The 24,338-nt window shown below is 38.4% G+C and overlaps 1 protein-coding gene and 1 pseudogene across 5 annotated transcripts in view; both read left to right on the top strand.

The window, feature by feature from the left end:
• Positions 1 to 14,891, top strand: part of LOC132597742 (pre-mRNA-splicing factor 38B pseudogene) — a 44,886-nt pseudogene extending 29,995 nt beyond the window's left edge.
• Positions 1 to 24,338, top strand: part of ARHGAP32 (Rho GTPase activating protein 32) — a 481,492-nt gene that overhangs the window by 252,066 nt on the left and 205,088 nt on the right. The gene's annotated exons all lie outside the window — the stretch shown is intronic.

Raw genomic sequence — 24,338 nt, 5'->3', positions numbered from 1 at the left:
TTGGGTTGTTTTTTTTTTAATATTGAACTGCATGAGCTGTTTATATATTTTGGAGATTAATCCTTTGTCCGTTGATTCGTTTGAAAATATTTTCTCCCATTCTGAGGGTTGTCTTTTTGTCTTGTTTATGGTTTCCTTTGCTATGCAAAAGCTTTGAAGTTTCATTAGGTCCCATTTGTTTATTTTTGTTTTTATTTCCATTACTCTAGGAGGTGGGTCAAAAAGGATCTTGCTGTGATTTATGTCAGAGTGTTCTTCCTATGTTTTTCTGTAAGAGTTTTATAGTGTCTGGTCTTACATTTAGGTCTCGAATCCATTTTGAGTTTATTTTTGTGTATGGTGTTAGGGAGTGTTCTAATTTCATTCTTTTACATGTAGCTGTCCGGTTTTCCCAGCACCACTTATTGAAGAGACTGTCTTTTCTCTATTGTATATCCTTGCCTCCTTTGTCATAGATTAGTTGACCATAGGTGTGTGGGTTTATCTCTGGGCTTTCTATCCTGTTCCATTGATCTATGTTTCTGTTTTTGTGCCAGTTCCATATTGTCTTGATTACTGTAGCTTTGTAGTACAGTCTGAAGTCTGGGAGTCTGATTCTTCCAGCTCCATTTTTTTCCCTCAAGACTGCTTTGGCTATTTGGGGTCTTTTGTGTCTCCATACAAATTTTAAGATTTTTTGTTCTAGTTCTGTAAAAACTGCCATTGGTAATTTGATAGGGATTGCATTGAATCTGTAGATTGCTTTGGGTGGTATAGTCATTTTCACAATATTGATTCTTCCAATTCAGGAACATGGTATATCACTCCATCTGTTGATACCATCTTTAATTTCTTTCATCAGTGTCTTATAGTTTTCTGAGTACAGGTCTTTTACCTCCTTAGGTAGGTTTATTCCTAGGTATTTTATTCTTTTTGTTGCAGTGGTAAATGGGAGAGTTCCCTTAATTTCTTTTTCAGATTTTTCATCATTAGTGTATAGGAATGCAAGAGATTTCTGTGCATTAATTTTGTATCCTGAAACTTTACCAAATTCGTTGATTAGCTCTAGTAGTTTTCTGGTGGCATCTTTAGGATTCTGTTTTTTTTTTTTTTTTTTTTTTTTTACGGTACGCGGGCCTTTCACTGCTGTGGTCTCTCCCGCTGCGGAGCACAGGCTCCGGACGCGCAGGCTCAGCGGCCATGGCTCACGGGCCCAGCTGCTCTGCAGCATGTGGGCTCTTCCCGGACCGGGGCATGAACCCGTGTCCCCTGCATCGGCAGGCGGACTCTCAACCACTGTGCCACCAGGGAAGCCCAGGATTCTTTATGTATAGTATCATGTCATCTGCAAACAGTGAGAGTTTTACTTCTTCTTTTCCAATTTGTATTCCTCTTATTTCTTTTTCTTCTCTGATTGCCATGGCTAGGACTTCCAAAACTTCGTTGAATAATAGTGGCTAGAGTGGGCATCCTTGTCTTGTTCCTGATCTTAGAGGAAATGCTTTCAGTTTTTCACCATTGAGAATGATGTTTGCTGTGGGTTTGTTGTATATGGCCTTTATTATGTTGAGGTAGGTTTCCTCTATGCCCACTTTCTGGAGAGTTTTTATCATAAATAGGTGTTGAATTTTGTCAAAAGCTTTTTCTGCATCTATTGAGATGATCATATGGTTTTTATTCTTCAGTTTGTTAATGTGGTGTATCACATTGATTGATCTGCATGTACTGAAGAATCCTTGCATCCCTGGGATAAATCCCACTTCATCATGGTGTATGATCCTTTTAATGTGTTGTTGGATTCCGTTTGCTAGTATTTTCTTCAGGATTTTTGCATCTATATTCACCAGTTATATTGGTCTGTAATTTTCTTTATTCTTTTTTTTTTTTTTTTGTGGCACGTGGGCCTCTCACTGTTGTGGCCTCGCCTGTTGCAGAGCACAGGCTCTGGACTTGCAGGCTCAGCGGCCATGGCTCATGGGCCCAGCTGCTCCGCGGCATGTGGGATATTCCCGGACCGGGGCACGAACCTGTGTCCCCCGCATCGGCAGGCGGACTCTCAACCACTGCGCCACCAGGGAAGCCCTGTAATTTTCTTTTTTTGTAGTATCTTTGTCTGGTTTTGGTATCAGGGTGATGGTGGCCTCATAGAATGAGTTTGGGAGTGTTCCTTCCTCTGCAATTTTTTGGAAGAGTTTGAGAAGGATGGTGTTAGCTCTTCTCTAAATGTTTGATACAGTTCACCTGTGAAGCCATCTGGTCCTGGACTTTTGTTTGTTGGAAGATTTTTAATCACAGTTTCAATTTCATTACTTGTGATTGGCGTGTTCATATTTTCTATTTCTTCCTGGTTCAGTCTTGGAAGGTCATACCTTTCTAAGAATTTGTCTGTTTCTTCCAGGTTGTCCATTTTATTGGCATAGAGTTGCTTGTAGTACTCTCTTAGGATGCTTTGTATTTCTGTGGTGTCTGTTGTAACTTCTCCTTTTTCATTTCTAATTTTATTGATTTGAGTCCTCTCCCTCTTTTTCTTGATGAGTCTGGCTAATGGTTTATCAATTTTGTTTATCTTCTCAAAGAACCAGCTTTTAATTGTATTGATCTTTGCTGTTGTTTTCATTGTTTCTATTTCATTTATTTCTGCTCTTTTTATGATTTCTTTCCTTCTGCTAACTTTAGGTTTTGTTTGTTCTTCCTTCTCTAGTTCCTTTAGGTGTAAGGTTAGGTTGTTTATTGGAGATTTTTCTCGTTTCTTGAGGTAGGCTTGTATTGCTCTAAATTTCCCTCTTAGAACTGCTTTTGCTGCATCCCATAGGTTTTGGATTGTCGTGTGTTCATTGTCATTTGTCTCTACGTATTTTTTGATTTCCTCTTTGATTTCTAGAGTGAACTCTTGGTTGTTTAGTAACATATTGTTTAGCCTCCATGTGTTTGTGTTTCTTATGTTTTTTTCCCCTGTAATTCATTTCTAATCTCATAGTGTTGTGGTCAGAAGAGATGCTTGATATGATTTCACTTTTCTTAAATTTACTGATGCTTGATTTGTGACCCAAGATGTGATCTGTCCTGGAGAATGTTCCATGCACACTTGAGAAGAAAGTGTAATCTGCTGTTTTTGGATGGAACGTCGTATAAATATCAATTAAATCTCGCTGGTCTAGTGTATCCTTTAAAACTTGTGTTTTCTTATTAATTTGATGATGTGTCCATTGGTGTAAGTGAGGTGTTAAAGTCCCCCACTATTATTGTGTTACTGTCGATTTCGTGTTTTATAGCTGTTAGCAGTGTCCTTATGTATTGAGGTGCTTCTGTGTTGGGTGTATATATATTTATAATTGTTAAGTCTTCTTGGATTGATCCCTTGATCATTATGTAGTGTCATTCCTTGTCTCTTGTAACATTCTTTATTTTAAAGTTTATTTTATCTGTTATGAGTATTGCTACTCCAGCTTTCTTTTGATTTCCATTTGCATGGAATATCTTTTTCCATCCCCTCACTTTCAGTCTGTATGTGTCCCTAGGTCTGAAGTGGGTCTCTTATAGACAGCATATATATGGGTCTTTTTTTTGTATCCATTCAGCAAGCCTGTGTCTTTTGGTTGGAGCATTTAATCCCTTCACGTTTAAGGTAATTATCGATATGTATGTTCCTATGACCATTTTCTTAATTGTTTTGGGGTTTTTTTTTTGTGGTATGCGGGCCTCTCACTGTTGTGGCCTCTTCTGTTGCGGAGCAACAGGCTCCGGACGCGCAGGCTCAGTGGCCATGGCTCACGGGCGCAGCCGCTCCGCGGCATGTGGGATCTTCCTGGACTGGGGCGCAAACCCGTGTCCCCTGCATTGGCAGGCGGACTCTCAACCACTGCGCCACCAGGGAAGCCCTGGGTTTGTTTTTGTAGGTCCTTTTCTTCTCTTGTGTTTCCCACTTAGAGAAGTTCCTTTAGCATTTGTTGTATAGCTGGTTTGGTGGTGCTGAATTCTCTTAGCTTTTGCTTGTCTGTAAAGCTTTTGATTTCTCCATCGAATCTGAATGAGATCCTTGCAGAGTAGAGTAATCTTGGTTGTAGGTTCTTCCCTTTATTCACTTTAAGTATATCATGCCACTCCCTTCTGGCTTGTAGAGTTTCTGCTGAGAAATCAGCTGTTAACCTTATGGGAGTTCCCTTGTATGTTATTTGTCGTTTTTCCCTTGCTGCTTTCAATAATTTTTCTTTGTCTTTAATTTTTACCAATTTGATTACTATGTGTCTCGGCGTGTTTCTCCTTGGGTTTATCCTGTATGCGACTTGCTGCGCATCCTGGACTTGCGTGGCTATTTCCTTTCCCATGTTAGGGAAGTTTTCGACTATAATCTCTTAAAATATTTTCTCAGGTCCTTTCTCTCTCTTTTCTCCTTCTGGGACCCCTATAATGTGAATATTGTTGCGTTTAATATTTTTCCAGAGGTCTCTTAGGCTGTCTTCATTTCTTTTCATTCTTTTTTCTTTATTCTGTTCCGCAGCAGTGAATTCCACCATTCCGTCTTCCAGGTCACTTATCTGTTCTCTTGCCTCAGTTATTCTGCCATTGATTCCTTCTAGTGTAGTTTTCATTTCAGTTATTGTATTGTTCATCTCTGTTTGTTTGTTCTTTAATTCTTCTAGATCTTTGTTAAACATTTCTTGCATCTTCTCGATCTTTGCCTCCATTCTTTTTCCGAGGTCCTGCATCATCTTCACTATCATCATTCTGATTTCTTTTTCTGGAAGGTTGCCTGTCTCCACTTCATTTAGTTGTTTTTCTGGGGTTTTATCTTTTTCCTGCATCTGGTACATAGCCTTCTGCCTTTTCATCTTGTCTGTCTTTCTGTGAATGTAGTTTTTGTTCCACAGGCTGCAGGATTGTAGTTCTTCTTGCTTCTGCTGTCTGCCCTCTGGTGGATAGGCTGTCTAAGAGGCTTGTGCAAGTTTCCTGATGGGAGAGGCTGGTGGTGGGTAGAGCTGGCTGTTGCTCTGGTGGGTAGAGCTCAGTAAAACTTTAATCCACTTGACTGTTGATGGGTGGGGCTGGGTCCCTCCCAGTTGGTTGTTTGGCCTGAGGCGACCCAGCACTGGAGCCTAGCCGGGCTCTTTGGTGGAGCTAATGGCGGACTCTGGTAGGGCTCATGCCAAGGAGTACTTCCCAAAACTTCTGCTGCCAGTGTCCTTGTCCTCACAGCCACCCCTGGCTCTGCAGGAGACCCTCCCAACACTAGCAGGTATGTCTGGTTCAGTCTCGTATGGGGTCACTGCTCCTTCCCCTGGGTCCCGATGAGCACACTACTTTGTGTGTGCCCTCCAAGAGTGGAGTCTCTGTTTCCCCCAGTCCTGTCGAAGTCTTGCAGTCAAATCCTGCTAGCCTTCAAAGTGTGATTCTCTTGGAATTCCTCCTCTGTTTGCTGGACCCCCAGGTTGGGAAGCCTGACGTGGGGCTCAGAACCTTCACTCCAGTGGGTGGACTTCTGTGGTATAAGTGTTCTCCTGTTTTTGAGTCACCCACCCAGCAGTTATGGGATTTGATTTTATTGTGATTGCGCCCCTCCTCCCATCTCATTGTGGCTACTCCTTTGTCTTTGGATGTGGGGTATCTCTTTTGGTGAGTTCCAGTGTCTTCCTGTCGATGATTGTTCAGCAGTTAGTTGTGATTCCAGTGCTCTCACAAGAGGGAGTGAGAGCACGTCCTTCTACAGTGCCATCTTGAACTCTGTGTGAAATTTAAATACTTCCAGTTGGAATCAGTTCTAAAACTGACTTGAGAGCGACCCCTCTTTAAGTCAGTTTCTGATTCATGAACCAACTCACCCAAGCTCAAGTTACTTTGATGTTTAAAGAACTGTGATCCTTTTGAAGGTAGGGATTGTATTTTATTGATTTGACCAGGGACTAGTATCATACCTGATCCTGGTGAGCTGTCAATAAAGTTTTGTTGAATACATGAATGAATAGCATATTATCAAAGGTTTAAAGAATATTTGAATAGGTTCAGAGCTTGATTTCCTTTTGTCTATGTAAATATTATGAAATAATTCCTAGTAAATTATTCAGGCAGAGTATCTCTTAAAACATCATTTATGAGAATAGCAATAACTACCCCAAAACACTGGTCATAAGCCTTAAGAGTACTATTATTTAAGATAAGAATTATGCATGTCATCCTTTGCCAATTTGAACTAAGAGAGTGGGAAAATGATAGTGACATACTGGGCTGACAAGGAGGCAGTAAAATTGTTATCCTCATACATTGTTGGGGGTTTATAAAATGGTTAATCCTTTTAGAAAGCATTTAAAAGTATAAGAACCATCAAAACGTGTATACTTTTGACTCAGTGTTATAATTTTTAGAATCTAATGAAGTAGTCCAAAGTAAGGCACTAGCTATATATAGAAAGATGTTAATTGTAGAATTGTTTATCTAATTGAAGAATATTATAGTGTTAAACCTCAAGTAAGTTAATTATCTCTCTGCCTCAGTTTTCTTTTCTGTAAAATGGAGATAAAACAGTACCTTTCTCAAGTTGTTGTGAGAAATAAATGAAATTATATGTATATTAAAGTAGTATCTGGCATATATAAAGCACGCAAATTTAGCTGCTACTGCTGTTGTGTTTTATTATTATTGATGAGTAGTTCTCTCATTTCTTGGAGTCCTTTATGTCATTATGCTAGGCATTATGTTGGGTGAATGGGAGATAAGTAAATAAAAGTTGTGGTTCTTGTTTACAGGAAACTTAAAATTCATTTGGTGGTGAATGTAATATATTTATAAATATTTTAATTACAGATCAGTATGTGTTAAGTGACACAAGAAAGTTACAAAGTGCTGTGAGTGCTCTAATACAAGGAAGATTGCAGATTGCTTTGGGTTTGTTGCGATGGAGAAGTGACATTTTCACTGAGCTTTGAAGGATAAATAGGATTTTGAGAAGTAAAACTATGAGATGGTATTTCATGGGGTACATGAGCAAAGACAGAGATTGGAAAATAGATCATCTATGTGTGTAGTGGAATAGAATTTGGGGTAATAAAGCAGAGGAGAGAGGAAGAGTCCCCATGTTGGAATGGTTTGAATGCCAAGTTGAGTTTTTATTTTATTCATGTGACATTGCTAAGTGATGGCTTTTGTGACCTGGTTAGAGCTATGTTTTAGGAAGATTGAATAACTGCAGAATGATTTGCTGGAGGAAGAAGAGATGGGAAGTGGGAAGACTATTTTTTCCTCCCTTCCCCTCCCCTCCCATCTCCTCCCCTCCCCCTCCCCTCCCTTCCCTTCCCTTCCCCTCCCTTCCCCTCCCCTCCCTCCTTCTTTCCTTCCTTCCATCAAAAAATATTTGTTGTTCACTCCTGTGCGGTGTTCTATGTTTTGTATTGAGGATAGTAAACTTTATCATCTTTATTGCTTGACCTGTGATTGTTAGTGGTGTTTCAGAATGTAGATGATGAAGACTGTAACTAGTGTGGTGTTGTAGGAATGAAATATTAGATGTCAAATGCTTACAGAGGTGGCATGGCAGGCTTGATAATTTTGTATGTGGGGTAAGGGAGAGAGGTCCAAGTTAAAGACAACTTTTAGGTTTTAAACTTGAGTGACTTGGGGACTTATTGCACTTCTTGTTCCTAATGCACATTGGGAAATAAAGAGGGTGTGCTAGTGTATGTGGACAAGTGGGATTTTATATATGATTTATTTCGTTTGCATTGCCAGTGGAAAATTCAGTTGATTCCTTTTAGGAAGCAGTTAGCAATGGGGAACTGGGACTTGGCGAGTAGGGAATAGGGGTGGCCAGGCATGTTAAGAATATAGATTTGTAATCATGTCTACAGAAGTGGTAGATAAAGCCTGAAGTGAATGAAACTGTCATGGGAGAATGTGGGTTTGTGTGTGCTCTTAGTGGGGGTGGGTCTGGTGCTGAATACTCTTCATTTTAAAAGAGTCACTTTATTCCTTAAAAATATTATATATGCCCATTATAAAAAACCTGGTGGTATGGAGGGTATATCCAAAATCTTACTACTCGAAAGTAACTCATTAATATTCAGGAAGATCAGTCTAGACTTCTTTTTATACATATTTGTAGGTAGTTAGAAATAATTTTGGAAATTACTGTTTATTGAACAGTGTATTTTATTTCATACCATGACTGTCTTTAACAGTCCAAATCCCTCAGTTGTTTGTTTGTGATATTGAGTTCCTACCACTGTAGCCCTGTATAGGGCTGGGAGGAGGTACATTCTCGGTGTGTTGCAAGAGCTTGCCTTGAGGGGCAGTGATCAAGGGAGGTGACAGGAATGTGACACATGGTGGAACTAGTTGGCCTCAGGGTTCCAAGTAGAGCTGTGGTATGGTAGATTAAAAATGACTGCACATTCTTTGCTGCTCTTTAAAGGAGGCATTTAAATTATACTAAGAAAAAACGTTTTTCTGTCACATCATTAAAAACAGTTACTTCTGGTAGCATTTAGTGAATTTAAGTGGTATTTCAGGGTTAGTTTGTATTATTAATATTATAAAAGCTAGATTGCTACTATTGCAATTCCTGTCTTTAAGGTATATCGCATAGATATATTTTCAAGAATATATTATTCATATATAGAAAATGTAAAATTAAAATCTGTAAAGAAATACTTTGTAAACTTAATGGTGTCCAGTTATTTCCACTTGTATCATGCTGTTATATGCTCCCTTTTGAGTAGGGAAGAGTTTGATCTTGTTGACTAGCTATAAATGGGGAGAATGTGCTTACAAGAATTAAACAACTTGGTTTAGGTATTGATATTTGATGGGGTTGGTTATCTGAAAGTCACATCTTAAGATGGTAATCTCAATTAGTATAACTGGCAAGTGGGACCTGCATCTTTAAAAATTTAAGTTTTATGCCCAGAATTAATTCTACAAACATTTTATGTGCAGGTGATATGTAGGAAATGAAGATTATAAAAAACAGTCCCTGCCCTGGAATTTATATAGTCTGAGAGGTGAGAGAAGAAATTTGTATGAACAAGGTAGAGTGATAGTTGCCTGAAAAACTACAAAATGCTGTGGGGTCTCCAAGAGGGAAAAATCTATTTAAAAAAAAATTGTGTGGGGGGCTTCCCTGGTGGCACAGTGGTTGAGAGTCTGCCTGACGATGCAGGGGACACGGGTTCGTGCCCCAGTCCGGGAAGATCCCACATGCCATGGAGCGGCTAGGCCCGTGAGCCATGGCCGCTGAGCCTGTGCGTCTGGAGCCTGTGCTCCGCAATGGGAGAGGCCACAACAGTGAGAGGCCCGTGTACCGCAAAAAAAAAAAAAAAAATTGTGTGTGTATGTCTTGTAAGTTTTTTGGAAAAAAATTTCAGGAAGAGTGGCATTTGAGTTGGATTTTAGAGAGATGGCTTGGTGTCCGCAGACTGAGACTGGTTTGATGGATTAATGTGAGAACAACACAGGTGGAATAGTATGGAACGTATTTGGAAAATGGCCAGTAGTGTGTGTTGGCAGTAATGTGGGGAATGAGGAGGATTAATTGGAGATGATGTTAAGGCTGATGTGCTAAGGAGTTTGTACTCTATTTTGTAGGCGTTTGAAAACACTTGGAGGTATTTTATTTGAGCAGGAACTGATATCATTCAATTTGTATTTTAGGAAGGTTTCCTAGAGGGACTAAGAGATAATTAATGGTAGGTAGGAGCATGAACTGTGGAGTCTTCAGTACAGGGACACCTCCTGGCTCTGTCACTCTTGGTAATCTGGTCAATCATGGGTTTACTCATCTGCAAAGTGGTGGTAATGATAGTACTTAGAGAGCTGTTGTGAGGCATAAATGACATTTTGCAGTGGAGTGCTTACTACAGGTCTTAACACAGAGTAAATGCTCACAAAAGATATTTGCTACAGAAGAATATGATTTTGGAAAAGGGCAAAAGCTAGAGGTAGAAAGAACACACAGGAAAGAGGAAAGTCAGTCTGTACTAACCAACAAGGTAGTATAATATGCTGGGGCTTTTAAAAATTATGGAGATAACATTTTATTGCACTATTGAAAAGTCTTAATTGTGTTTGTTAGATATATGTGTGCATGTGTTTAAAATAAGTTCTCTGAAAAGGCAGCTGGTTATATTACATCTCGCCTGTCTTTGTATCAGAGTGACCTTAAGCCTGCATGAACGCACGGGTTAGTGACTTTTGTAGATATGTGGTGTTGGCGGAACAGGAGATGATTAGTAAACCCAGCTGCCTGGGAAGTCATTGATTGAAGAAAGACCATCGCTGAAGTTTTCACTCAGTGCTTCCTCACTGTGCAGCTTTTTTTCTTACTGGGTCATGAGAAATGAGAAGAGGGTAGAAAAGAAAGGACATGAAAGGGCAAAGGCTCCATTACTTGGCTTTGTTGTTAGGAGTTATTCCTGAGAGGGTATAAAAGTTAGAAGGAAGAATCCTTTAACATAAAGGTGCTCTGTGTCCTCAAAGGGACTGTGAATAAATTCCGTGATTGTTTGGCCTTAAGATGAGAGATTCAGGGTGAATTGATTTTACCTAAGCTTATGGGAAGAGTTAGGATTAGTCAGAACTGTGATTGAGAAAATTGAAAGTTACCTTGAAACATCAAAGTCCTTGGGGTCAAATGCGACTCTGCTTTTTCTCCAGCTCATACCCACTATATCAGCAAACTCTGTTGTCCCTACCCTCAAAATAGATCTTGGCTTGGGGCATTTCTCACTTCCTCCATTGCTCCCACTCTAGCTCAAAATCACCATTTCCTCCTTGACTAGACCAAGGCAACAGCCCTAAACTGGTCTCCTTGTTTGATTTGTGTCCAGCTCAGAACTAGTCTTTATATAGCAGCTGGGTTAAACCTCTATAATATAAGCAAGGCCATATTCCTCTTTCACAGAAACCTTAGTAGATTCCTATTTCAGGTGTTCTTAGTACAACTTGGAAAGCCCTGCAAGGTCTGGCCCTATTTCTGGAGACTTTTCTCCTGTCACTCCACTGATACTCTATTGCACACCCTAGCCATCAAGCTGCTCTTGCCCCAGGGTCTTTGCACTTGTGGATCCCCCTGCCCAGATGGGCTTTCCACAGGTACCCATGTAATTCACTCAGTTTATTCAGGTCTCTGTTCACAGGTCACCTCCTCACAGAGGCTTCTCTGGTTACCTACTGTAAAGCAGGCGTTCTCCGTTCCCTTTAACAGGCTTTATGCACTTATCACTACCCAACAAATACATCTTTTAAGAACATTTGTCTTCCCCATTAGGATATAAACTCCAAGAGAGCAGGGATTTTGTTTTTTGGAGTATTCCTACCAGCTAGGACTTAGCAAAATGGCCAGTAAATATTTGTTTAATGGATGAATGATTTGTAAGCAAAAGGGGATTTATATTTCTTTAAATCTGAAATTTACTATTTTCATCACCATTTACTTATTATCAGCTATGTACTGGAGCAGGCAAAATGAAAATGTGAAATATTTAAGAAAAGGAACAACTAGGGAACCATAGGATTATAATAGGATATCCAAGCAGCTTTTGCTTAAGATCATACTTGGTGGTATAGAGGATATAGTCTTTAGAAGTTTCTTTCCCTCTAGCTGTAAATTATCTTTCTTATGACATTGTCTATGCTAAACTTGAGGGCTGACAAAAATTGTTTGATTCTTACAAATTATTTAGTAGCTGACTGATTTTGTAACTCTCTGGTTAACAGTGTGGTCTTCATCGTGTGTGATTCTTTTCAGAAATGCAATTTTTTAGGTCTTACAGTATGTAGAAGTTTTCAATCTTAAAGTGAATTTCAGCTCTAGATCTTTTTGACAGAGTTTCAAACTCTCAGTTCCAAATATCAGAGAACTATGTTGAATTTAAATGGCTATTTAAATTCCATTTAAAGTGAGGGACTTCCCTGGTGGTGCAGTGGTTAAGAATCCGTCTGCCAGTGCAGGGGACACGGGTTCGAGCCTTGGTCCGGGAAGATCCCACATGCCATGGAGCAACTAAGCCTGTGCGCCACAACTACTGAGCCTGTGCTCTAGAGCCCGCGAGCCACAACTACTGAGCCCACGTGCCACAACTACTGAAGCCCGCGTGCCTAGAGCCCATGCTCTGCGACAGGAGAAGCCCCCGCAATGAGAACTCTGCACACCACAACGAAGAGTAGCCCCCGCTCGCCGCAACTACAGAGAGGCTGTGCGCAGTAACAAAGACCCAGCGCAGCCAAAGATAATAAAATGCATAAACTTATAAAAAATAAATAAATAAAGGAATGAATGAATGGCTAAGTGAAAAACAAACGTTGCAAACACCAGAACGCTCTTTGGGATCATTAGGAAACCCAGCATGCCTTAGTGTATAAAACTAATGTAAGTCATACTTAAATTTGAATTCTTTCTTACTAGTATTATAATTTTGCACAAGTTTTTTAACCTTTCTTGAGCCTGTTTACCTAATGAGTAAAATGGGTATAAAATTATCTAGCTACCATACAGGGTTGATGTATGAATTAAGAAGATATTTGTATCATATAGTTTGTACATAATAAATGGTAGATAATATTATATAATAGTATATGCATGGGTTGCTGTGAGTGCATATGTTTTTGTATTTTGATAGTTGTGATGTTTCTAATTTTCCAAAGGTATTCGACAGTATTAACTAACATATTTTAAATCTATCCAGTTGTCATGAAATCCAGTCAGTTTGTTTTACGCTTTTTATTTTAAAAAGCAGGTGTATTTTGAATTAATGCTTTATTTAAAATAATATTAGGGAGGGTGGAAGAGAGATGCAAGAGGGAGTAGATATGGGGATATATGTATAGCTGATTCACTTTGTTATACAGCAGAAACTAACACACCATTGTAAAGCAATTAGATTCCAATAAAGATGTTAAAGAAAAATAAAAAATAATATAGTATTAGAAGTTATGAACATGAGAAAGTGACATAATTTCTGCTTTTAGAGATTAAAACATATTTAGGATCAATATTTTTGAAGCTCTGTAACTATTTTTTTTGTTTTTGTTTTTTTTAGTTTATTTATTTATTTATTTACTTGGCACAACCAATTCCGGTTCCAGGTCAGAAGAATATTGATCAACAGATTAAAACGCGGCCAAGAAAAATCAAGAAAGATGGAAAGGAAAGCGCTGAGGAAATAGACATGTTGAATGCAGGCGTTCAGGGCCTCCAAGGAGATCACTGAGTCCACGGAGGTCCCCAAGAAGATCCAGAAGTAGAAACCATCATCGGGAGGGCCATGGGTCTTCTAGTTTTGACCGAGAATTAGAAAGAGAGAAAGGACGCCGGCGACCAGAGCGTGAAGCCAAAGAAAGGGAAAAAGAAAGGCGAAGATCCCGAAATATTGATCGGGGGCTGGAAGGCAGGCACAGCAGGAGTAGGGAAAGACATAGAAGCCATAGTCGAAGTCGTGATAGGAAAGGGGATAGAAGGGACAGGATCGGGATCGGGAAAGAGAGAAAGAAAATGAGAGAGGTAGAAGATGAGATCGTGACTGTGATAAGGAAAGAGGTAATGACTGTGAAAAGGAGAGGTCAAGAGAGCGGTCCAAGGAACGGAGAAGTAGCGGTGAGGTAGAAGAAAAGAAATATAAAGAAGACAAAGCTGATAGGCGGCATAGAGATGACAAAAAAGGTTCCAAGAAAGAAAGCATAGGAGTAGAAGTAGAAATGTGGGGAAACGAAGTAGAATCAGTAGCAAAGAGAAATCAAGTAAACATAAAAATGAAAGTAAAGAAAAATCAAACGGAGTAGAAGTGGCAGTCAAGGAAGAACTGACAGTGTTGAAAAATCAAGAAAACGGGAACATATCCCCAGCGAAGAAAAATCTAGGAAGCGTAGCAGAAGCAAAGAACGTTCCCACAAACGAGATCACAGTGATAGTAAGGACCAGTCTGACAAACGTGGTCGCCGAAGGAGCCAAAGTACAGAACCAGAGAGCCAGGACAGCATCAAAGCAAAGAGGAGAGTGTGTGAAAATCTTTGGTAAAAGTGGATCACATTGAATCCTATAAATGTTGGATTAAATCTGCTTTTTTTTTTCCTCCCAAGTTGAGATGGTGCAGTAGTTACACACTCTTCAAGCTCCCTGTAGGCTGCATTTTCATTTCCTCTTTTGTGTAGGGAAGTGCCTTTGTAATCCCATTTATTGCATTGATGTTTTCACCCAACTGTTGAGTTTGATACATGATGCACAGATTATTCTTGCATTTTATTGTTTAATTGTTTTTGAGATGTACAGTCTGTACATATGTCCTGAAAATGTTTTAATTCCTTTGGCATGGTTGCCATGTTGGTCAAATTTGTGTAAGGCAGTAAACTGCCACTAATTCTATTTTTGTTTTGTAGGTGTGGGATTATGGTTTGGGTATTGAAGTTAGCATGGCTGTGCTTTTCATAATAGAAGGCTAAAAACTTTGAAAATGGATCTTGGATGTCTATTATAGGAGAATTACATGCTTTCAGTGTACATGAAGGCAGCAGTTGTAGGATTCACATTCTTGTCCACTGTATATTATGTTGGAAGGCTCTTGTTAATATGTCAAACCTAATATTCTCCACAGTTAACTTTAGAGAGAATTTAGGAGAAGTTAGTTTCTGATGCAAAGGTTTCAGTTAGGCTGTGATTTGATCAAAAGTCCTTTTAGCATTCTACCTCAAAGGGACACTGTTAGTATGACTAAAATTTATTCACTAAGTTTTCCTTTTTTATTTGAAAAAATACATGACATGTAATCCTTTTCTTGAATTTTTCAGATTTTAAAGTACTTTATAAAAGGAGAAATTAATGTCTAAAGCCTAGCATTCTTGCAGCAACCCTATACTAACGTGAAATTGGGAGAGGGTGGGGCAGATGAGTAGAGAAATAGATGTAAGCCTCAAGCTTCCAAAGCATTTTTATAAATGGAAAACTTAAATTATGAAACAGCTTGATAAAGTGTCCTTTTTTAAATTGAAAGCTTTTTTTATTGATAATGAAGATTGCTGTTTGAGGTTTTAAACTTAATCTAGAACAGAGAAGTATTTAAAGTAATGCTATGCTGCATTATTTAAGATTATCAGCAAATTATTTGATAGATTATTCTTACGACTTGTATTCTGATTACAGAGAAGGATCATGAGTGTGGAATAAATACTGGATTAAATCCTTTAAAAAAAATAAAATTATACTATGGATGTACCTGGTCATCTCATTGATGTTAGTGTAGGACCAGTGCACAGTATGGCTCAGTAAAATAAAATTACATATTGAAGTTTTCAAGTAGCAGATTCCAGCTTTATTAGATAATCTTTTGATGCTTCTACAAGCTTTTTATGGTTAACATTTTGTGGTGTAGTTTTATTCCTTAGATGCCTTTTTAGCCTTCCATCTCTCAAGTGAGATAATTAGCTTCATTCCATGAAATACGGATTTTTTTTTTTTTTTTTTTTTTTTTTTTATTTTTATTTTTATTTTTTTTTGAAATACGGATTTTAATGAATAAGAAAAACATTATTTCTCCTGAGTCCTCTGAATATGAATTAAGAAGGCAATAAGATGTACCTAATAGACTTATAAAAACAGTGCTGCAGTAATGACTGATTTAAAAAAATCCAGTTATATACAGTTCATTTGTTATAACAGTTATGGCAATATTCTGGTCATTACCTGTAGAATATATTTGACTTAGAAACTCCCTGAGTCTTCATACACTACCCCCCTCTCCTCTCCAGCTGTGTAGAGAAATATAAAAATATACGGTTAATTAGAGTCAGTGGGTGAGAAAATGGCATAGACACTCAGGAATTAGGCAGTTAACTTGAAAGTTGCCTTAGAATAAGCTGAATGTGCTGTGTAGGAATTTTGCAAATTGTCATTAAGATTTGTGCAAATGTAAATGCAAATACTGGGTTCTTCTGATAGTTTGCTCTTTCAGGTACTATACACGGGGGTATACTGCTGGAGGCTACTGCAACAGAAGTACCGTTTGAGCTATAGTCTTCTACAAAAATATAGAGAACTGGAGAGTAGTAGCAGGGAAAGCATTCCAGCAGGGAGCAACCAGTGTTTGCTTGGAGGAAGTCATTCGACAAAACTTGGCTAAAAAACAGGTTGCAACTGCAACATGCCTGCTTTATCTGTGTGAAATGATTTATCATTCTTTTATTTGATGTCTGCATATACAAATATAAAGGTGGTCGGTCACCAGTGGTCACCTGTTCTACATAGCAACTCACACATTGTGTGTGAATGTCAGCAGTTATTCACCAGGCGGCGGCATGAAAAGGCTGGACTCAAACGTGTCATCTTTAAAGGAACCTCAGGTAGTAAGCATGGAAACCTTGTCCATTATAGCAAATCAGCAAAAGGTTATATTATTATTTTCAATTTGTGCATTAATACCTGCTGAATATTACATACACTGTACTGTCAGGTACAATAAATAAATATGTCATCACCATTTAGTGGTAATTCAAACCTAGCAAGAACTGATAACCAAAATCAGGAATATTTTGAAATACACTAGCCATTTTAGTTGATCTGTTATCTTCACTACTTTCAAATTCAATGCAAATTTCTGGGAAAACAAAAAAGAATAAGGATCTTGTAAGTAGAACCCTATTTTATTATTTGTATACATTTTTACTGAACTGGAATAAAGCCAGCGATGGTAGGTTAGTAAGTCACAAACACTCTGTCGAGGTATAGCTGATGTCAGAGGTGAGTTAAGTAGCTCTAAATGTCTTTGAAATTTCATATCTGTCCTGAGAATCCACATGACTTTTACAATGCCCACACCATAATATATTTAAATTTATATAAATATAACAATGTTTAAAATTACCCTTCCCCCGAAGATGTGCCGTTTTAACTTTTTGTATTCCTTGGCACTTGTTATAGTACTTCCATTTTGAAAAGTAATGTGAAGATGGTAGGTTTTTGATTTAATTATCTGTTTTAAAATTTATTAGTTTGAAATGTCCCACACAAGGCAGTACAGTCACCATTTCACTTTTGAAGTCTGTGGTTGGGTGTACAGGCAGGTCATTTTAGATAAAAATACTCTTATCTAACACTAAAGAAAAACCCCACAATTCTTATCAAAAAAGCAAGTAAGGCCAGTTTTTAATTTCCAGTTAGAAAGGTGAACTATCTTACTAGGGATTCAAAAGATGGACATGAATTGATACTGGTTATTGCTACACTTTTGGTAATAATAGATATAAATCTTTTTCAAGCAGAAGAAAATGTAAATAAAAGGAGAAATAAGCCAATCTTATTTATATGTAGGTAAGATATATAGCATTCAGGGAATCTCCCTGGTGGCCCAGTGGCTAAGACTCTGCGTTCCCAGTGCCGGGGGCCTGGACTGGGATCCCTGGTTTGATCCCTGGTCAGGGAACTAGACCCCGCATGCTGCAACTAAAGGTCCCGCATGCTGCAACTAAAGGTCCCGCATGCCTCAACTGAGACCCGGTGCAGCCAAATAAATTAATAAATATTAAAAAAAAGATATATAGCATTCAGAACATGAAAAGAGTTGTTAAAAAACCTTCAAATAAGATCTGTCAGAACCACTGAACAGTGCACTCTTTGTGAACGATATTTTCATCATCCGGATTGCAAGTGTACACAGTTAAGATAAGAATAGCTATCTTGGAGTAGTTTCTCTTTGAAAAATGCCAGTGCTCTTCAGAATGTATTTGTTTTTCCATTATAGTCTTCTTCTGTGATTTTAAAATTTTAGAATTTATTTTTTGAATAGTAAATTCAGATGTTCAAAATTCAAAGGAAATACCAGAGTTTATAATATTCACTCCTTGTGTCTCCATCTACAGATATTTTAAGCATCTGCAAGTATGAGTATAGTTATTTTACATGTATATGTTTTTCTTCTCCCTCCTTTAAGCAGAAATTCTAACCTACTGTATGTATTGTTCTGTACCTTGAAAACATTTTTTTGTTTTTTACATAATTCTGTATCATTATGTAAAGTGTCTCCCTCATGGTTCTTTTCTTAGGACTGCCTGGTATTTTCTTGAATGGCTGTATCCCATTTTTTTTAACCAGTGCCTGTTGTTATACTTTCAGATTGTTGCCTTATTGTCTTGACTCCATAAATATTTTAGTGTTGAAAATCATTTGTTTCATATTTTCAGGCAGAAATGTTTCGGAGTTATGAAAAGAATAAAGACTACTGGGAGCTGGGTGAGGAAGGGTGGTCCTCAGCTAGTTGTTGATTGTTAAAGAGTTCATTTAAGGACTTTTAAAATCTGCTTTCATTCATATCTGTATATAAATGATAGCATTCTACAGAAAGGGCTTAAAAAAAACTTGAACAGCCCCAGGCAACATTCAAGCATCCACTGGGAGAACCTTGTGTCATAGAGCCAGAGATCTGGGTTTTTATTTCCATTGAATTGGGACTGTGGGCAAGCCCAAAATAATGAACTGACTGTATCTTTTTTACTTTACTTTCTTTATATTGTTTTGTAATAGTAATAACAATAAACCCCTAGTTGTAAACAGTTTAGGCAGTGGTTCCTATATTCATTCTCTTGCTTTCCTTTTAATATAGTTTTATTGCATCTATATATTCCTAAGAATATTTTATTTTTAAAAAACTAGTTTTAAATTTTATAAAAAGATTATGATGCTCTGTCTAATCTCTAGAATTTCTTCCACTTAATATTACATTGCTAAAATTCATCTATATTATTGTCACTAAAATGTATCCATCTTATAATGTATGTATTCTATGTATTCTATGATTATGTATTCTATGATTATGACTACAATTTATTTATCCAGTTTTCTGTTTGTGGACATTTGAGTAGTTTCCCAGATTTTGTTATGGTGAACAGTGCTTCTAAGAATATTTTTGTACTTGTTTTCTGTTGTACTTGTGCAAGAGTTTCTCTTAGGTATAGAAACTAGGTAGGTGAATAGCTAGGAAATTAGGAAATCCTCAGGTATGTACCTAGGGCATTAGTTGCTAGGCATATGTGAATGTTCCACTTCAGGAAGTAATGCCAGACTGTTTACCAAAGTGCTTGTACTGCATGCAACAATTAAGTTCCTATTTCTGAGTTGTGCGTACAAATTGGGTTCCTGCTCTCATGGGAATTATGTTCTAGTTAAATAAATACAAGAAGATAATTTCAGAATTGGTGCAATCTTATGCAAAGGATAGATAGTGTTGGGCGATGGATGGTCTTTAGCCAGTTTCTAATCATCAGGAGCAGAGAGTGATGGCAAGTGATTAGGAGGGTTTGTTTTAGTTATGGAAGGCCTGGGGTGGGGTGGTCATTTGAGGTGAGACCTGGATGAGGAGGCAGCTGGGTCCAAATCAGGGACCCCACGAGTAGAGAGCGCAGAGGCACTGGGGAAGGAACGAACAGGGTATGTAGCAGGTGCAAAAAAGCTACTCTGGTTGGAAAGCAGTGGACCAGGAGGGAAGTGAGAGGTCAGCAGGGCCGGAGCATGACAGGGCGGTGAAGAGCCATTAGAAATTTAAATAGATGAGTGATATGAGCTTATTTAGATTAAAAATATATATATTTATTTATATTTATTTTGACTGCTCCGGGTCTTAGTTGTGGCACACTGGATCTTTTAGTTGCGGCATGCAGACTTCTTGGTTGCAGCATATGAACTCTTATTTGTGGAATGCATGCGGGATCTAGTTCCCCAACCAGGGATCAAACCTGGACCCCCTGCATTGGGAGTGTGGAGTCTTACCCACTGGACCACCAGGGAAGTCCCACTTATTTATATTTTGAAAATATTACTCTCACTACCATTTTGGTAATGAATACCAGATCATGATATGCAGGAATGGAAAAAGGGAGATGGATTAGAAGCAACTGCTAGTCCAGTTGAAAGATGATGATGGCTTAGACTAAGGTAGCAGTGTAGAGGAGAGAAATAGTGAGATTCAGGATATGTCTTACAGATAAAGTGACAGTATCTGCTGATAAATTAGTTTTGGATTTTTAGGGAGATATAAGCTTTTAATTTCTAAAACATGGTCTTTAAAACCAGTATGTTATTAATTTAGAAGCTTTGTCTCTGCTCTAAACATACTCCGTGATTTTAGTAGAGTTAATTGATTTTCACTCATCACTTGAATCTGTTTTCTGGGATGTTGCAAATGTTTGCTGCACAGATGTTAAAACTGGTTCCTGGGTCTAGCTCCAGACCTTTCCTGTACACGTCTATCACTGCAGTCCCTTTTATGGCCTCTATCTGGGGACATCTGTCCTTGTTCCACCAGCCATTTCTTGTTCTTTGTTCTGCATTCTTTTTTTTTTTAATTTTTTATTTTTGGCTGTGTTGGGTCTTCGTTGCTGCGCCCAGGCTTTCTCGTTCCATCGAGCGGGGGCTGCTCTTTGTTCCGGTGTGTGGGCTTCTCATTGTGGTGGCTTCTCTTGTTGTGGAGCACGGGCTCTAGGTGCGCGGGCTTCAGTAGTTGTGGCTCACAGGCTCTAGAGTGCAGTCTCAGTAGTTGTGGCTCATGGGCTTAGTTGCTCCGCGGCATGTAGGATCTTCCCAGACCAGGGCTCGAACCCATGTCCCCTGCATTGGCAGGCGGATTCTTAACCACTGCGCCACCAGGGAAGCCCCTGTTCTGCATTCTTGCTGTCACACTTACTTTGCAGGGATGTGCAGAAGCTGCATCATTTGGATTAGGGCCATGACATCCAAACCTGAAACTGTGGATGGTAGGTTGGGTCAGAACAGCCTGAGGCCTTGGAGATTTGGACTGAGGAAAGTAGTTGAGTCTTAACTGTCAGAATTTCTGCAGAATCCAATTACTTTTGTTTCTGTGAAATTAGAATTGATAAGATACAGCTGATTTATAAATTGATGTTAGGTTCAAACACATCTTTTAATGTAGCCTTTACATTTTAATCCGATTAGTTTTTGTAAATCACATCATGTTGTACTTATGCTCAGAAATTCTGTAATTGTCTGTGACTGGAGACTCTGTACTCCAATAATATCACTTATTCCTGCTTCTCTTTCTATATTACCACCACCCAGGGCTGGTTTTCTCTTATTTGAAGACCAAGTTCAATGGTACTTTTTACCCACACACCTGCATTTGTGTCCATGGTGCCCTGTCACTTTACCAGTCCTTTAATTCCAGCTGATAACAGCAAAAGTGGTACAGACCTACTTTTGCTACAGATGATGCAAGTTTCAGAATAGGTTATATATATCTACACATATAGCATCTAAGGGTAGGGGCTCAAGCAAGAGCTTGGGGAGGGGCACAGGAAATGTGGACTGAGATTCTACAGAGCAAGGATAAGTCATGGCAAGTACCATGTTGGGTAGCTAGTTGAATTGGTAGGGGAATGTCTGGAAGGGGAGATTGTATTGGTGTCTGGTGGTTGCTGTAACAAATGACCACAAACCTGGTGGCTTAGAGCTGCAGAAATTTATTTCCTCACGGTTCTAGAGGGCAGAAGTCTGAAATCAAGGTGGCAACAGGGCCACACTCCCTCCACAGGTTGTAAGATCCTTTAGCTCTTCCAGGTTTTGGTAGCTCCAGGCTTCCTTGGCTTGTGGCCACATCACTCTTGTCACTGCCTCCATCTTTACATGGTCTTCTCCTTTGTGTCTTAATCTCCTCTTCTGTCTCAGAAGGATATTTACAACAGGATTTAGGGCCCACTGGAAATACAGGATGATTTCATCTCAAGATCTTTAACTTCAAAGTTCTTTTTTCTAAATGATGCAACATTCACTGCATGTGACTATTAGGACATGAACATATCTTTTGGGAGACCACTGTTCAACCCACTACAGTGATCAAAACCTGTGAAGTCCTACTTTAAACCTAGAAAACTAAGGTAATGATCAAGTGGGGAATCAAAGATAGAAACAACTACCTTTGGGTTTTGTTTGTTTGTTTTTCCTAGAACACAGTTATCCTGACAGAGCCTCCCCTTTAAAGAAGCATAAAATTCATAAAGCATAAAGATCATATGCTGAGTAGCTCTCCCCATTCCATTCTGGAGAGGTGGTTTAGTTTGTATAAAAGTGGCCAGATTCGTTGAGGTAGAAGATTAAAAATAAATATTTTTCTTTTTTGAACAGCTAGTATGGAGATCTTTGGGAAGAATTTCCTAGAATGCTGTATGTGTATATATATGTATATACATATTATATATTTACCATTCTTTCTGCAGATATTTCAATTATATTTATTTTTCTCCACTTCGTAAAAGGTTTCAAAACATAAAGTACAGAGAATCACAGCACTTATGTGCCCATCATCTAAACTTAATAAAATTTTGCATTTTGCCATATTTACTTTGGATATATATTTTTAAGAAGAATAATGTAGATATAGTAGGCTATTCATCTTACATATGTATTTTATAATCTTAAAATTATTCGGTACAATGCTTTGACTACATTTTTGGGTTTAGTTATTCATAATTCATATTTTGTAGTATGTGTTATTAGTGTTGTCAGCAGGACTTCTTTTAAATCAGTATTTAACTGTGGGTATTTTGAAGTGAGATAGTTTATAGTTCTGAAATAGTATGTAATGTTTGAAATTGATTAAAATGATTCTTAAAAGAAAATCTTATTTGAAAACTTCAATGTTAGATAACTTGTCAGTTATCAAGTAGTAAACTCTCTTGAACTCTTGCAGTAGCTTTATAGTTTTTTGTTTCGTGTTTTCCAAAAATTTTGAAATGTTGTAAACAAACAGGAAAGAATAGAGAGAAGCATAAACCAACATACCAGCTTCATTAATTCCTTATATTTTACCAACTTGCTTGATATTTAAAAAAAAATAAAAATAAAACATTACATATGTAGTTGAATCCCTGATGTTATTTTCCTTTCTTCTTACCTAGAAGTAACCGTTAACCTGAATTTGGTACACTATCATACTCATTCATGATACCCTTTCTATTAAGTACATACATCTAGCCATAAATAATATGTACCATTTCTTGGTACCTATTACAACTATATAACAAGTATCATATTTGTTACTCTGCAGCTTTTTTCTCATTTTTAAAATAAATTTATTTATTTATTTATTTTTGGCCGTGTTGGGTCTTCATTGCTGTGCACGGGCTTTCTCTAGTTGCAGTGAGCGGGAGCTACTCTTCCTTGCGGTGCATGGGCTTCTATTGCGGTGTCTTCTCTTGTTGTGGAGCACGGGCTCTAGGCACACGGGCTCAGTAGTTGTGGCTCGCGGGCCCTAGAGTGTAGGCTCAGTAGTTGTGGCGCCCGGGCTTCGTTGCTCTGCAGCATGTGGGATCTTCCTGGACCAAGGCTTGAACCCATGTCCCCTGCACTGCCAGGTGGATTCTTAACCACTGCACCACCAGGGAAGCCCCCTCATCATTTTTTGATAGTCATGCAGCTATATGAAGATACAATTCATTTTAACTATTGTGTATATTTTCACTGTGTGAGTATTCCACAATTACTTCATCCATTATCTCAGAGATATTTAGATTATTGCAAATTTTTTGCTAACTCTGCTGCGTGGAACAGCCTTTAACGTTTACTTGTGTGTGAGTTTGTTATGGTGTCCTAAAAGTGAGTTGCTGGGTTGAAGAGCGTGTGTAGCCTTAGGTTTAGAAGGTTTAAACAAATTGATCTCTTAAAGAGGTTGTACCCATTTGTACTCAGACCAATTATGTATTAGCATTCCTGTTGTTTTGTATTCACTGCCAAGAATAGGTTAGTTCAAATATCTTTTTATTATGGGCATTTTCAAATACGTACAGAAGTAGAGAGTAAACATAATGAATTCTCACGGACCCCTCACCTAGCTTCAACAGTTTTTAATATATGACCAATTTTGCTTTATCCACAAAGCTGCTCCCACCACCCAGGATTGTTTAGAAGCAAATCTCTGCCATCGTATCATTTCATCAGTAACTATTTTCATACACAATGCTTGTCTTCAGAAGATAAGGACTCTTTTTAGTAGCATTGCTATTTATTTAGCATATATCTTTTTAGATTGAAGTATGACTTTTATATAGTAAAATGCATGTCTTAGGTGTACAGTTCTCTGTTTTGATAAATGGATATATTTGAGTAATTCATAGCCCAGTCCAGAGCAAGTCCATCCCTCCAGCTGGAAGAGATCTGTGCAGATCTGACCTCTGTGAGGGAGACAGAAGCAAAGGAAGGTGGGTAGGAAGAGCCCCAGACTGTGGCATAGTTTTCAGAGTTTTGGCAAAGCCAGTGGGGAACCATTGAGCCAAAGTTACCTGTTCCCAGGGACAGGCTTGCCTTTATATCCCTGTGGCACTCAGTCCTTGGCTGGGGGCAGCCCGTGAGAAGACTGGTGGACAGAATTCCAAAGACAGCCCCCAGGATT

Source organism: Globicephala melas, chromosome 8, assembly GCF_963455315.2.
Source record: "Globicephala melas chromosome 8, mGloMel1.2, whole genome shotgun sequence".
Classification (NCBI taxonomy): Eukaryota; Metazoa; Chordata; class Mammalia; order Artiodactyla; family Delphinidae; genus Globicephala; species Globicephala melas.
The sequence above is the reverse complement of the archived record's forward strand: the minus strand, read 5'-3'. Positions and strand labels throughout refer to the sequence as shown.